Below are 14,287 nucleotides of genomic sequence, written 5' to 3'. Positions count from 1 at the left end.
AGTGTGAATGGGGGTGTATGATGCAAGTGCGTGGGTCAGTGGGGGTGTGTTTGTGTGTGAGAGTATGTGAGTGCATGTGTGCTGTTATGTTGACATGTGTGCAAGAGTATCCTGGCAACAGGAATGCTTTTTCCTGTCCCCACGGTGGAAGACCGGCAGCTTTTTCTGGCAGTGCAACCAGCAGAAAAAATGCTGGCGGTCTCCCACCTCGTGATACCACTAGCTGTATCAACCCATCCCCCGTGCGAGAGGTGCTCACACGGAACCCAGTAATGTGGCGGGACGGGTGGAGGCTTGGTGGTTTGGCTTCAGCCAAACCAACAAACTCCTAATTTGGCAGTATTCACCACCAGCCCATCAGCCGTGACACCGCTCCTGCCACCACGGCCCTGGCGGTCGTAATGAGGGCCATAGTCTCCAGGGCCCTATGAGCTCTTTCCACCACAAATGCTGCAGAGAGGTTAGTGGATTTAAGGTGTCCCTGATCCATTTCTCAATGAATTGTTCCAGATTACTAGCCTCTAGCCACTCTTGGAAACATATGAATACGAGTTTACTGCAGCAAGATCGTTCTTCCTTATCTTCAAGTTTATTTTCTAGTGATTGGGTCAGCTCCAGTTAGTTACTTTCATATGTTCATCACCTCAGACTCTAATATGTTCACCTTCTTTTCAATGAGCAAACTTCTCTCACTTACTTTTCATAGATCTGCTTGCAGATGTGTGACAAATTGCAAGGGTATCCATTTTGTGTTCAAGTGCATATATAGAAGCCAGAGTAGAGAACCCATGAGGTCTGTCAACTCTGATCCAGCACCTCCGTGGTCCACCATCCTCCTCCCTTCCCTGTGAGGAGTCCTCCCCATGAATTGGTCCATTCTGGTCTGCTGCAAGAGCTGCAGAAGTTTTTCTGCCCCATGGCTCCATTGCTGACTCCCCCCATTGGGGATTGCCCCTCAGCTATTGCATGCTCACTAATGTGTCATTTTTTTCTGCACTCGTTTTCTCACGGACTGCAGGAGGACATATCCTTCAGTGTCACTGGTACTAAGGCCACCGGAGACTTAGACTGAGCCCTGTCACCTCTAGTAGCTTCCACATCCTCCTCCCCACCACTACAGGATTTCTTTCAGGCTTCGGGCTCCAGCCACCCATGCCGACACAAGCAGCCTGCTCCCCTCCTCTCTGGGAGCAGGTCTCCTCAGATCCCAAAACTTCATCTGGAGCAAAAGCCAACAAACTGCCACATTGGTCGCAGGCATCACCTGTACAGGTCGAATCGAGACCTCCACTTCTTCTCTGCCACCAGTGCAGAATCCTTTGCATGATCTATGCGCAACCTCCCAGGGGTCAGGCATAACCACGCTCTGTCTTCTAACCATTCAGGACAAAGGGACCGCACAGAGCAATGTAAGCTGCATTGCAATCTGGTGCCCTCTTCAGTGGGCCTCAACCACCATCTTAGGTGCCGGTGTGGGTCCTGCGCCATCCACCACCAGGAGTGCGCTCCGCTCTGTCAGGGCAAACATGAACCTTACTCTAAAAACTGCACAGCAAGTGAGGCAGAATCAGTCACTATCAACACAATGTGTCCAGAATGCTGTCGGATGCTGATCAGGTGCCAGGAGCTCTGACTTACTGCATCTTGTTGGCCATTCTGCTTGGCTACGCCTCCACTGTTCTTTTAAACATACCACATTCTTGGTGAGTTAATCCTTGTTTTCATGTCTCTTTATTGAAGCCCACCTTCCATTATCAGCTACATAAAGTATATGTTCCTCTTAAAGGTATTTTTGTTGATGGACATGAGGAGTATATAGTTGAAGAGATTTGTGATTCCATTTTTTTTTAGAAACCAACTTCAGTATTTGTAGGATTGGGAAGGATATCCTCCTTCTGAAAGGCCTTGGGAACCAGACGGTTCCGTGCATGCACCAAGATTAATTATTTGTATTATTCTTGATAAACCAGGACTTTGTGAGGGAGGTAAGGTGTTATGCCATTTACCTCATTCTTTTCTCGTGGTCGGAGCTTTTTTTGGACGTTAGGCACACTACTGGTATTTTTCCCCCAGACCACATCCTCCTATCGCAGTCAGGGCTTTCTTGTTGCTTTGCACCTTCGTACGGCATGGTTGTGCTGGAGTTGGGCATTGAATTGGTTAGTTTGGGTGCTTTACGTTCCCAATCCATGATGGAAATACTTCTGGGGGTACTGTGTGGCCTATGGATATAAATGGCTGATTCAAATTCAGATCAGTGTGTTACAAGCAAATCTGAGTTTTCTGCATGGTCACCCCACATTTTCACCTTTTTCTACAACCTGTTCTTGCTGATATTAGAACTTTGTGCTCTGTATCTCTGCTAAGCATTGTTTGTGCTTTCTCTTTAAACATGGTTAAAGTGGCTCACACTTGATTAACACATTTACCTTGCCTAGTATATGGTGTAGAAAATAAACCCAGAGCTTGGATGTTGAATGCCATCTGCGGTCTGCATCACCTATTTTACCACCTACAGAGTGGGCCTATACCACATGACTTCAGGCATACCATCTGTAGCCTGTCTGCATCAGCCTAAAACCTGTCATAATAACCCCTTCTGACAAGCAGGAAATCCTCTTTTTAAACAGTAATAAATCCCCCTTATGTACATCATATTGCCTACAAGGTAGTACCTGATATTTAAAAGTGGAACAAGTGCACAATCAAAGTTGATATGCTACTCCTGTGACTAGCCCTCAAAAGCTATTTTCACTGACAAGGCTATAGATGGATTCTAGAAAATGTCAAAGGACAGATTCTAAAGTTAATCTGTAACTTTTGACATTGTCATTTAAAGTCTATTTAACATATTTATTCAAAAAATCTAATTAATTAATGAAGTTCGATTTTTAATGAATATTTAGAAAAAGTAAGTTTTAGAGCACTTCTATTTCACTGATGGAAGTTCCTGGAGGCTAATTTGCATTAGTCTGCTAGTTGCTGCCCAGCAAGATCTTGACCTTAGGCCTGGTGGCAGGATGGAATGGTTGCGGAGCATGTGAGCCTTAGCTGCTCAAGAAGGGCAGCTGGGGAGATTCCAGGACCTTCATTAAAAGACAGATATGAAGCTGGCCCAATCATAGTTTAGTGTAATGAGAGATCTGGGAAGTGGGAAAGCCTTTGCTCGCCACACAAGCTACAAGGTGCACTATGCATTTGTTTGTAGTAGCGGCAAACAGAAATTCTGAAAAGTGGGTAGGTTTATCCTTGGGAACTTTGGTTATGGAGGAACCAGGAATCACCCCAACCCACTGACTAGTGCAAACCATAAATGTATAAAACCAAGGAACCCTCTTCAGAACATTTTTGGGAATTACAGAACATCAGAAAAGGACTGAACCTAATATCTGGGGCCTGTCTGAAGGGTTGGGCCTGTGGCCACTTGTACCAGGACTGAGAGGTAGGAACTGATAACGTGTCCCTTACTACATAATTTACTTAGACTGGGACTCATTTTAGGCAATTAATCTTTTGACCCTGATTGAAGACACCTTAGGACAAGACAATTAATCAACATATCAATCAATAGATCAATAACGTCATCGATATTCACCATAACAAATCAATTCAATCTAAATAATGACATCAATAAGACGCCCACTCCTACTAAAACATTACCTGGCCTAAATTCTCACAAACCTCACAATTCACCTGCAATATGCATAAGCTGGGCAAGCGCAAATTCTACACCACACATACTATCACTAGAACGGCGAGAACATACCCAACTCACTTAGGCAACCTCTGAGATTCCCGGAAAGTCATTTGGGACTCAGGGGCACATCATACCTACAATTTGCATTATTTCAAAAACAATCCTAAAACATTGGTCCCTTGTCCTAGGGCTCCAAAGGGCCAAAACCGTCCTCTGCTACCAGAACTGATAACGCGTCCCTTACTAGATAATTTACTTAGACTGGGACTCATTTTAGGCCAATGAATCTTTTGACTCTGATTGAAGACACTTTAGAATGAGGCAATTAATCAACATATCAATCAATAGATCAATAACGTCATCGATATTCACCATAACAAATCAATTCAATCTAAATAATGACATCAATAAGACTCGGGATACACCATGACCTTTCAGCCATGAATAACCACACAGAATTTATAAGGATTTTGAAATTTATTCCCTATTGGTTACAATCTACTAGCAAGTTCATTAGTCTCAAAACCATAAAACACATTAACATGGTTATAATATGGCAACTCGAATAAGATTTCATCAAAGCAAGAATCAGGAACATCAGTACATAGCACAATGTCAACATGGATTAATCATAGCAGAGTATCATTAGCGCAATTCAACAAAGCATAGATTCAGGCATTTGTCTATTTGCATCAGTTCAGGGAATTACTTAACTAACCTCGAATTAGCATTAGCATGTTGGGCTTCATGCAAAACAATTTAGCAACACAAATTTAGAAAACATCTAGCTATGGTCTCTATCAAAAGAAGCAGTTGGTACCTAGAAAGGAAAGACAAACAGACAATTACAATTTCATCATCATATAGTTACCCTCCTTAATGAGTCAGCATACAGAGTCAGTCTTCGTCCTCAGGACATCAGTTGATTCACCATCAGACAGGATAAGCAGCAAAGTTCAGCAAGACGGGCAATAAGGGACACTTCCCTCATAAGGAGGAGAGTATAGAACGGGCAAGACAAGGGTAAGGATGGTTTGAAGAGTCAGACAGCAAAGTCTTTAGGCAGAGTGACAAAGTGGCTAGGTAATGGGATATAATGGCTCCTATTGGCTGATTTCTCCTCGTGTCCAAGAATTATATATCAAACTTGTTGTACAGTCCCCTAATTTCCAATTGGGCAAGTTTTGGTGTACCACCACCTCCATCCAATAGTTTAATAGTCATCAATCCCTCCTCTGATGACACTTAACCATAGTCTGAATAAACAAGCTAAAACAATCAATATTCCCTGTATTATTTTTGCAAATATCCCATGCCAAATATTACTAAACCAACCTCCCACTTTAGCAAGTCCCTTTCCAACCTTTTCCCAAACTCCAGGTTCTTTCAGCTCCTTTAAATCTACACTATCTCTTGTTAGGTTAGTAAACATACTTCTAATCGTATTACTATTGTCGGGTATATAGGCACAACAATGCCTCTCATTAAGCATCTTACAGACTCCGCCAGTCTTTGCTAAAAGAATGTCTAAAGCAAGCCTATTTTGAAGAGTCATAGCCCTCTCCGCAGCAAGTTCAGTATCCATCAGGAGTATAGCCCCTGTGAAGTTTGTCAGCATGATATCCACAATAGTAGACAACTTTCAAATCTTTATGGAGTTTAAGATAACTCCCACTGAAGGAATTATTGCTCCAAATATATCACCCACGACAGCAGCAGCTGTCTCTCTTTTCTGTCTAGTATGATGTAATTCACACACTTTAGGAAACTTCCTTAAGTCATCAAATTGGTAAATCTTTGGAAAAACTATTCCCAAATAACATGACCCATACCATCCCTTTGGAAGACGGTAATAAGCATTAAGTCCACATATGTAATAGATCCCTGGGATCGCTGGATCCTGTCCATTTAACATGAACGTCCACTTACTTTGAAACAAAAACATATGTCTGCCCTCACTCGTTCCCACAAATAAAGTGTCATGGTTAGATTTTGGCCTATATACACAAAGCTTTCCTACGTGTAATGCATCTATAGCTAATTTGCCCTGTGTCTTTATTGCACTATAAGCATAATCATTTGTAAAAATCATTTTCTCTAATCCCTTTTCTAGCTTTTCTTTTAACGCTTTTCTTCTATCATCAGTGTGATCTAAAACGCTCTTCTCTACAGGAGTTAGTAAGCAGGTTAGATTATTGCGATCCACATAAGCTGTACCAAATGTCAGTGTAGGCTCAAAAAAAAACCTAACTATTTTTATACTATGATCTCTAGCTACCTTACTCAAATATTCATTTATAGGCACAAAAGAAAACACTACATCTAGATTGGAATGGAAGTACTGAATATATTCTTGATCAGAAGGCCTTGTTAATAACAAACTACAACTTATCCCGTAGGTTAACGGCAAACTATGATAGGTAACTCCTTCCTGTACTGACAAAGGAATTTTCGTGCACACATAACAATTCTTCGCATCCATTGTTTCAACATACTCATTCAACAAGCGATAGAAAACATTAATAGATAGTTCCCCTTTTGTGTTAGTTCCCTCATGCAAATACTTCGTATCCCGCTCAAACCCCTCCCATGGTGTTAGCGTAGCAGTCTCAGGAATTGTAGCATTGTTAGTCTCACTCTTATCCACCAATGGCATTCCCACAATCACAGCTATGATTACTATCGCACACACAACACCCAAAGCAATACTCAAATATTTACAACGCATATTTCCCTCAATGTCATCTCCTGATCTAGGCATCATCTGTAAAGAATCAGAAAGCAGAACAATATAAAGGCAAACAATCAACTGAGGAAGGTCTAAATCTCCTTTTTTTTTTCTCTCAAACAAAGTCTTTCTTTAGCAAGTATTTACAGCGTTTCACTCACTCCCAGGATCCTTGTCACATCAGGTTAGCAGCTTGTCAAAATCGGTTTTCAGAGTCAATTCAGGTTAACAGTGTAACATCCGGTAATTTATCAGTCTCTTTTCTCAGGTTTCCCTTTATTCAATTTCAGCTTAACACAGTCTCTCGTTATTTGTTGCCAACTTCAGGTACCATAATATTGACCTGGAATTTCTCGATCAAAGCAGAACGCCAAGAATTCTTGTTGCCACTCAGCTGATGTTGCATAAGCCCATTCAGGACCTGCGTACCTCCTGTTTGCAATTCTCTTTCTTTTCAGTTTGCGATCACCCTGCAACTCTCCTTCACTGAGATCTTCTCTCCTTGTTGTATCAACTTCTTCCTCTATCGTTTCATTTATGACCCCTTTCTCCTTCGCAGCTTTTGGCTCTGGCCATTTGTCTCCTTTAAGTAGTTTTCTACCACTCTGCTTTTCAGGACGCTGGTCAACGCCCTCCTCTTGTGCTATGGTGTTTTCTCTTGATGGATCTGCAAGCGGCTCAGGAGGAACACTTTGACCTCCCTCCGTTTCACCTCCTTCGCCTTCCGGGTCTGTCAGGGGCTCAACTTCAAACCCATATCCGTCTCCTTCTGGGAGAACCTCTCTTTGGGTCAGTCCTCCTGGTGCCTCGGTTGAGATAAGCTCACCGTCACCCTTATGGATCTTGTTTGCAGGTTAAGTGACCAGACCGTCCTCAACGGGCTCTCCTTCAGTCTCAGTTCCTCTTTGATTACTCTCCGGCCCTGAGATTTCCTTTTCTGCAGCGGTTATTTTCGACCACTCAAGTTCCTCATCAGTTGGACACGTCACCTTCTTTGTGTGACTGGCATGGATCTAGTTTAGAAGTCCTGCACATTTCACAGCAGTATCATTTGATACGGCCTCTTCCAACGTGGCTCCAAACAAGACTTCTTCACGTGTTTCTTGACAACAACCCATTCACCGGCTTTCAGAGTGTGGCCTGGATCATTTATCGGTGGCAATGTGGTTGCTTCCACCTGGTGAGAGAAAGAGCGGACCACGTCAGCCAGACCCTTGCAGTAGTCCAACAGCATATCATCTGTGATATACACAAGAGCATTTGCAGGCACTGCGGGCAATCTCATAGCTCGGCCCATGAGAATTTCATAAGGAGACAGTCCTGTTTTCTTGTTGGGTGTATTTCTCATTGACATTAGCACTAAGGGCAATGCATCTGGCCACTTCAAATTTGTAGCTGCGCACATTTTTGCCATTCTCGACTTCAAGGTACATTTCATCTGCTCTACTAGTCCTGAGGCTTCAATGCAACTTCTGTTCAATGTTCAGTGCGACACACAAGAGCTTAACCACCTCATTGTTGAAGTGACGTCCCCTATCTAATTCTAAAGAGATCGGAAACCAGAAACGTGGTATCAACTCCCTAAGCAGTAAATTCGCTACTGTGAGTCTGTCATTCCTACGTGTAGGGTAAGCTTCGATCCAGTGACTGAAAATGCACACAATCACCAACACGTACCTCAGACCTCCACACACGGGCATCTCAATAAAATCCATCTGCATCCTGCTAAATGGACCTCCTGCTCTCCCAATGTGGCTCAAATTCACCACTGTCCCTTTCCCCGCATTCATCTGCTGACAGATGATGCACCTGTGACAGATAACTTCTGCAGCTTGTCTGAATTTTGGATTGAACCAATCGATTTTGAACAGCCTAATCATGGCATCTCTCCCAATATGTGCTTGACCATGGTAAAACCTCGCAAACTGTGACAAGAGACTGTTTGGCAAAACCATTTTCCCCTCATCTGAAACCCACAAATCATCAGGTCTTTGTACAAATTGCATTTTGAGCCAAGAGCGTTTCTCTTCTCTGCTGGCACGTCCCTGCAACAATTTTAACTCTTCCATTGTGTCAACCACCCTCAGTGCATAACCTGTGCATGTCTCATTTTCAGTTTCCAGTAACAATTCCCACTGATCCTGAACCAATATACAGTTCAATGCACAAAACCTTGCGACTTGATCTGCATATCCGTTTCCCATTGACACAAAGTCTTGGGATTTAACATGAGCATTGCATTTCACCACGGCAATTTCAAGAGTTAACTGAATCGTGTGCAACAACCCCTTAGTTCTTTCACCATTTTTCACTGGAGAACCAGAAGAGGTCATGAAACCCCTCTGTGACCATAACTGGCCAAAATCATGGACAATTCCAAATCCGTATCTGCTGTCAGTATAGATAGTAACTTTCAAATTTTCAGCGGCATGGCATGCCCTAGTAAGAGCAACCAATTCAGCCACCTGAGCAGAATACACTCTTTCGAGCCAAGAGGCTTCCAGGATGCCAGTGATCGTACACACAGAGTATCTAGCTCTTAGTACTGCTACTGAGTCTCTGAGTCATGAACCATCAACAAAGATAATGTAATCATTTTCCTCCAATTGAGTATCTCTAATATCAGGTCTCGGTTTAGTGCACAGTTCTGTTACCTCAAGATAATCATGTTCCACTTCCTCAGCATCATCAATATCTGTATTCTCATTAGGAAGCAAAGTTGCCGGGTTTAACACAGTACATCGTTTCAAAGACACATTAGGTGACCCCAGTATAATTGTCTCATACTTGGTCAGGCAAGCATTTGTCATATGTTGAGTCTTTGTTCGGGTGAGTAGTACCTCGACTGAATGTGGGACCATTACTGTTAAGGGATGTCCCATCACTATACCTTCGCATTGAGTGAGGCTTTGACCAACTGCTGCAACTGCACGCAGACAACCCAGTTATGCTGCTGCGACTGGGTCCAAAGTAGCTGAAAAATATGCTACTGGGCGGTTTGCACCTCCATGGACCTGTGTCAGGACAGACAAAGTACAAGCATCACGTTCATGACAAAACAGGACAAAAGGCTTTGTGTAGTCAGGCATACCTAAAGCTGGTGCCCTGCACATATACTCTCTCAGTTCAATGAATGCCCTCATCTCTTTCTCAGACATAGTTATGGTACTCGGGCCATCCTTAATTTCCTTGACAGTCAACCTCACCAAAGGCTTAGAGATAATCGAGAAGTTGGGAATCCACTAGCGACAGTAGCCCACCATTCCCAAAAACATTGTAACGTCCCTCTTGGTTGTCGGGGGATTCATCTGCAATATGGCTGTCACTCTTTCTTTGGATATTTTCCTTGATCCTTTCTCAATCAGGTGACATAAGTACTTCACTTCTTTCTGACAGTACTGTGGCTTCTTTGTGGACACTTTATGTCCGTTCTTTCCCAAATGATTCAGTAAGGCAATAGTGTTGTACCTGCAGTCATCTTTTGTTTTGGATGCAATTAATAAGTCATCAATGTACTGTACTAGAGTCAAATTAAAAGGCAATTCCAATGATTCCAAATCCTTCTTCAATATCTGATTGAAGATGGAAGGCGATTCTGAAAACCCTTGAGGAATTCGGCACCAACTGTAAACCTTGTCCAGGAATTTGAAACTAAATTGGCTATCCTCATGAAGAGGCACAGAAAAGAACGCTTGAGACAAGTCCACGACTGTGATCCACTCTGCATCACATGGAACCTGAAACATGATCATGGCTGGATTTGGCACTATGGGGCAACATTTTATCACTATCTCATTAATTTTTCTCAGATCTTGGACAATTCAAACTTTCCCAAAAGGCATTTTCAGACCCATTATTGCTGAATTACATGGGCTGCTCATCACTTCTTTCAGAACCCCTTGCTTTATAAAGTCTGCGATTATCTGCGTCACCTGTATAAGAATATCTTGTGCCATGTGATGCTGCGTTACCTGTGGAAACACGGCATTCGGCTTCACATCTACTTTGACTGGTTCTACTCCTTTTATCAGTCCCACTTCCTTTCCTGTCAAGCCCCATACTTTCTCTGTCACTGTTCCCTGTAATTCGGTTGGTAAGTCGGTCACTGTGAACATCGGGAAGAAGCTTATCGAAGGGTACTCCTCGTCTGTGGTCTCCGTCTCAGGTTCTGAGATCTGACCATCATCTCCTTCATCATCACTGTTTGTCTGTACTTCAATTCCTTAATTGGAACAAGTGATCGAACACCTCGTCTTACACAGCAAGTCTCTTCCCAGTAGGGACACCGGACTTGAATCACAGACTGCAAACCTGCGTAATCCTTGAAACGTACAAATCTCAAGTTGGACCGGATCCGTAACCGAATTTGTCAGGAGCTGATTTCTTACTCCTACCACCTTTTTGGTACACCCGAAAGTGGCAATTTCGGAACCTTTGCGCTACTGACTGTAGAGCTTGTAGCTCCTTTATCAACCAAGAATTAAACTTTGTGGCCCATCACCTTTCCCTGTAGATAGGGTCCCCTCTGATCTACTTCTAGGGACGCTGCAAGCATGCACTCCTCACTATCTGAACAATCATCCGACCAATCATTGTTTATTCCATTCTCACCACGCAATGGGAACTGTTGTACTGTATTATTTTGACTCATTGTTTGACCTGTTGAGGAAGCATCACCTGTTGCTGTCCCATCGGAGGTAAAGGCAACTGCATTTGCTGTCTAGGTACCATGGGAACCTGCAGTTGTATTTGCTGCATCTGTGCTGGTTGAACACATGGCATTTGCATTTGCTGCATGGGCTGGAGACCCTGCATCTGAACCATATTATTCTGGAAGTTCGGATTTGAACCCCTCATTCTTGGACTCCTCACATTTTGAAATGTACCAACATCATTGCTTTGTTGAATAACACCATCTTGCACCAACATTGGGCATTCCCGCTTCCAGTGTCCCACACCCCCGCAAGCGTGACATGGTAACATCTTTTTCATCCCTTGCACGCCATTTTGAACCACAACAGTATTCAAATTTGGTCCTCTATTCACAAAACCTCCTTGACCTTGGCCTCTCGGTTGCGCCTGAAACATCCCGTTCCCTTGCGGTTGCTGCTGTACCATCTGCTGTACTCCATTTCCCTGCATCCCTGCTTGAGCTGCTTTAATTTGCATCACCATCACCTTCTCTTTCAGCTTTCTCTGCTTCAATTCAATCTCATCGCTACAGTATTTTGCATACTGCAACACTTCATCAATCGGTTTCGCTTGCCAACAGATCAAATGGTTCTTAATCATCTGGCTAATCTCCGGCCTCAGTCCTTCAACGAACCTAAACACAAGGTGATTCATATCTTTCGGTTCTATGACCTCCGTGCCACTATAGTGTTTGAACGCCTTTAACAACCTCTCATAGTAAGCATGTATCGACTCTTTGCCTTCTTGTGCTGTTCGATCAATTTTCTGCGAATCAGTGACTTTCGGCGACACTTTCTGTTTTAAAAACTCTATCACCTTATAGTAGTACCTCATTACTTCAGGAGACGGTGCTCCAGTCACCTTGTCCCTTGCCGGTTCCTCTGTCGGCCAAGCCACACCTAGCTTACACTCAAGCCACAAATCAGCTGGAACTATAATCTCAAACAGCGTGTTCAAGTCTTCTCAGAGACACTTTGCAAGCTTCACAAACCTGTCTGTCTGCTGGTACCACTCTATCGACTTCTCCCTCAACCTTGGATAATCATTTGTGAATGACAAAATGTCTCCCCTAGACCAGGGTACATGAACTAGAACCCTTCCAGCTGTTTCTCTCATCGGTAACATTTTTATTGTTCCCGTATCTGGTGCAGCTTTCGCCTGCTGCGGTTCCAGGCAGTCACTTTTCCTCTTATTTCTCTTCTTTGCCCATCTGCCTTCCCACTTCTCTAATGCTCCCCAAATTTGAGCACTCTGTAGTATCTCCTTAAGGTGTGCCTTCATCCCAGTAGATCGCATGTGATCAAAATCTTTAGGTTTTAATTCTAACCTATAACTCCCCTTCAGATGCTTGGTATTGTCTAAGTCTATGCCGTATTTGTCTGCTAGGTTCGCTAACCTCTGGTGCACCGTACTTACTTCTTTGGTTATTTTCGGGCACAGAAACCTCAATTCTGCTTCAGTGTATGATTCTAATCTGTTCACCCCCATAATTGCATCCACAAGCTCATCTGCTTCCACACCCAGTCTCACAAAATTCAGGTATTCCTCTCTCTCTGATCGCTGTGCTGTCGCAGAAGTAGTCTGTGGAGTGTTAAGTTGGTCTAACCACTCGTTCAATTGTTGCGCTGTCAAGCCTTGCAACGAGATATTTCCAGCCTGTATCATTGGTATCTGTGATGTGTTCGCACTCATTATCTGTGGGGTTAGTAGACCCAAGCCTGCTTGTCTCATTGTCTCTAAAGGGACCCCAATCAGACTGAAATCCAACAAGGATCTAGACCTTTCTGCTGTCTGCTCTCCCGGTGTCATCCCTTGGGAGCCTCCTGTGGACCCTCCTCTTATCATCTCTTGAATCATTACACCTTGATCGCATACACTAGGCTTTGCCTGCGCATATAGCGGTACCAGGGGACCAACGGTAATCGGAAATGATATAGCAGCTGGTGTTTGTCCATTTCCCAAATCCTAGCGGAGCATTAACTCCCATAGCTTAATTTATCACAGGTGCTGTTACTGCCTGCGGTCCTGTGACCGAAGTGTAATTCGGAACCATCTGTTGCTGCGGCTGGGGCAACAAATGTGGAGTTGGCTCAATCTGCACTAGCTTTGATCTTGTGTATACCGGATCAGGAGGCACCATTAAATTCGTAGTTGTCTCTAGTATTGGGACATCAGGGTAGATCCTCTGAATCGGTGGTGGCTGCAACTGTATCTGAGTCTCGGGTGCAGTGGATACACTAGCACTATTCTGAGTCGGAGCTGATGTGATAACGTTATTTGCCTGTGCTACATTCGTGGTCCCCTGATTCTGTGTCGGAGTTTCAGGACCGGCACTAGTACTTGGTCTATTATCATTCATGGCATATTGTGGCGGTCGGTCATGTAACAACTGATTTATAAACTCATCATCGTCTGAATCATCTGCATCTACCCAAGACTTCTGTGTCTCCTTTTCCTTACTAGACGCCTTGTCTGTTTTACAAGTTGCTTTTCTTCCCTGTGTTTCGGCTTCTTGAGTTATTGCCGGAAACATCCGAACTCCATCTATTATTTCCCTTCTCCACATCCTAGTCTCGCTATCTTATCTAGTCTCCGCTAGAGTCTTTTCTGCTTTCCTCATTCTCCTCTCGAATTTCTGCCGCTGTGTCTGAATTGCCATCAGTTCCCAAATTGCTAACGCCTCAAACTGAGCTGGTCTCGGAGGCGGCTTCTGCTCATTTAACACCCTCTGCAAATTTTACAGAATCCTTACATTGAACGTTCTGTGCTCCGGAAATGCCAAACATCCTTCCTTTTCTGTCATTTTGCACCATTGCTTTAGCCAAAGGCATGGCGCGACTCCCTTCTCCTCCATTACGGCATAAACCGGAGTATCCTCTGGCGGTGTAGGCTTCCCCACACTCGCTGTAATATAGGTATGTCCCCTCAAAGCACTCTTTAAAGCCTTGAAAAAACTTCATTTTTGCATCTTCTATGTTGTTTACAATCTAATCAGGAAGTGACTTTAATTCCCAGAACACTCTTCGCCTACCTTCTCAACCAATTGCCTCTCACCGACAGCGGCCAATCCGTGCGCGACCCTTCTCGGCAACTGACCTATCCCAGCGTGGCTCCAATGACGACACACTCAAACACACTGCGGCTGACAAAGTCTTGCGGCTTGTCCTCCT

This window comes from Pleurodeles waltl, chromosome 6 (genome assembly GCF_031143425.1).
Source record: "Pleurodeles waltl isolate 20211129_DDA chromosome 6, aPleWal1.hap1.20221129, whole genome shotgun sequence".
Classification (NCBI taxonomy): domain Eukaryota; kingdom Metazoa; phylum Chordata; class Amphibia; order Caudata; family Salamandridae; genus Pleurodeles; species Pleurodeles waltl.
The sequence above is the reverse complement of the archived record's forward strand: the minus strand, read 5'-3'. Positions refer to the sequence as shown.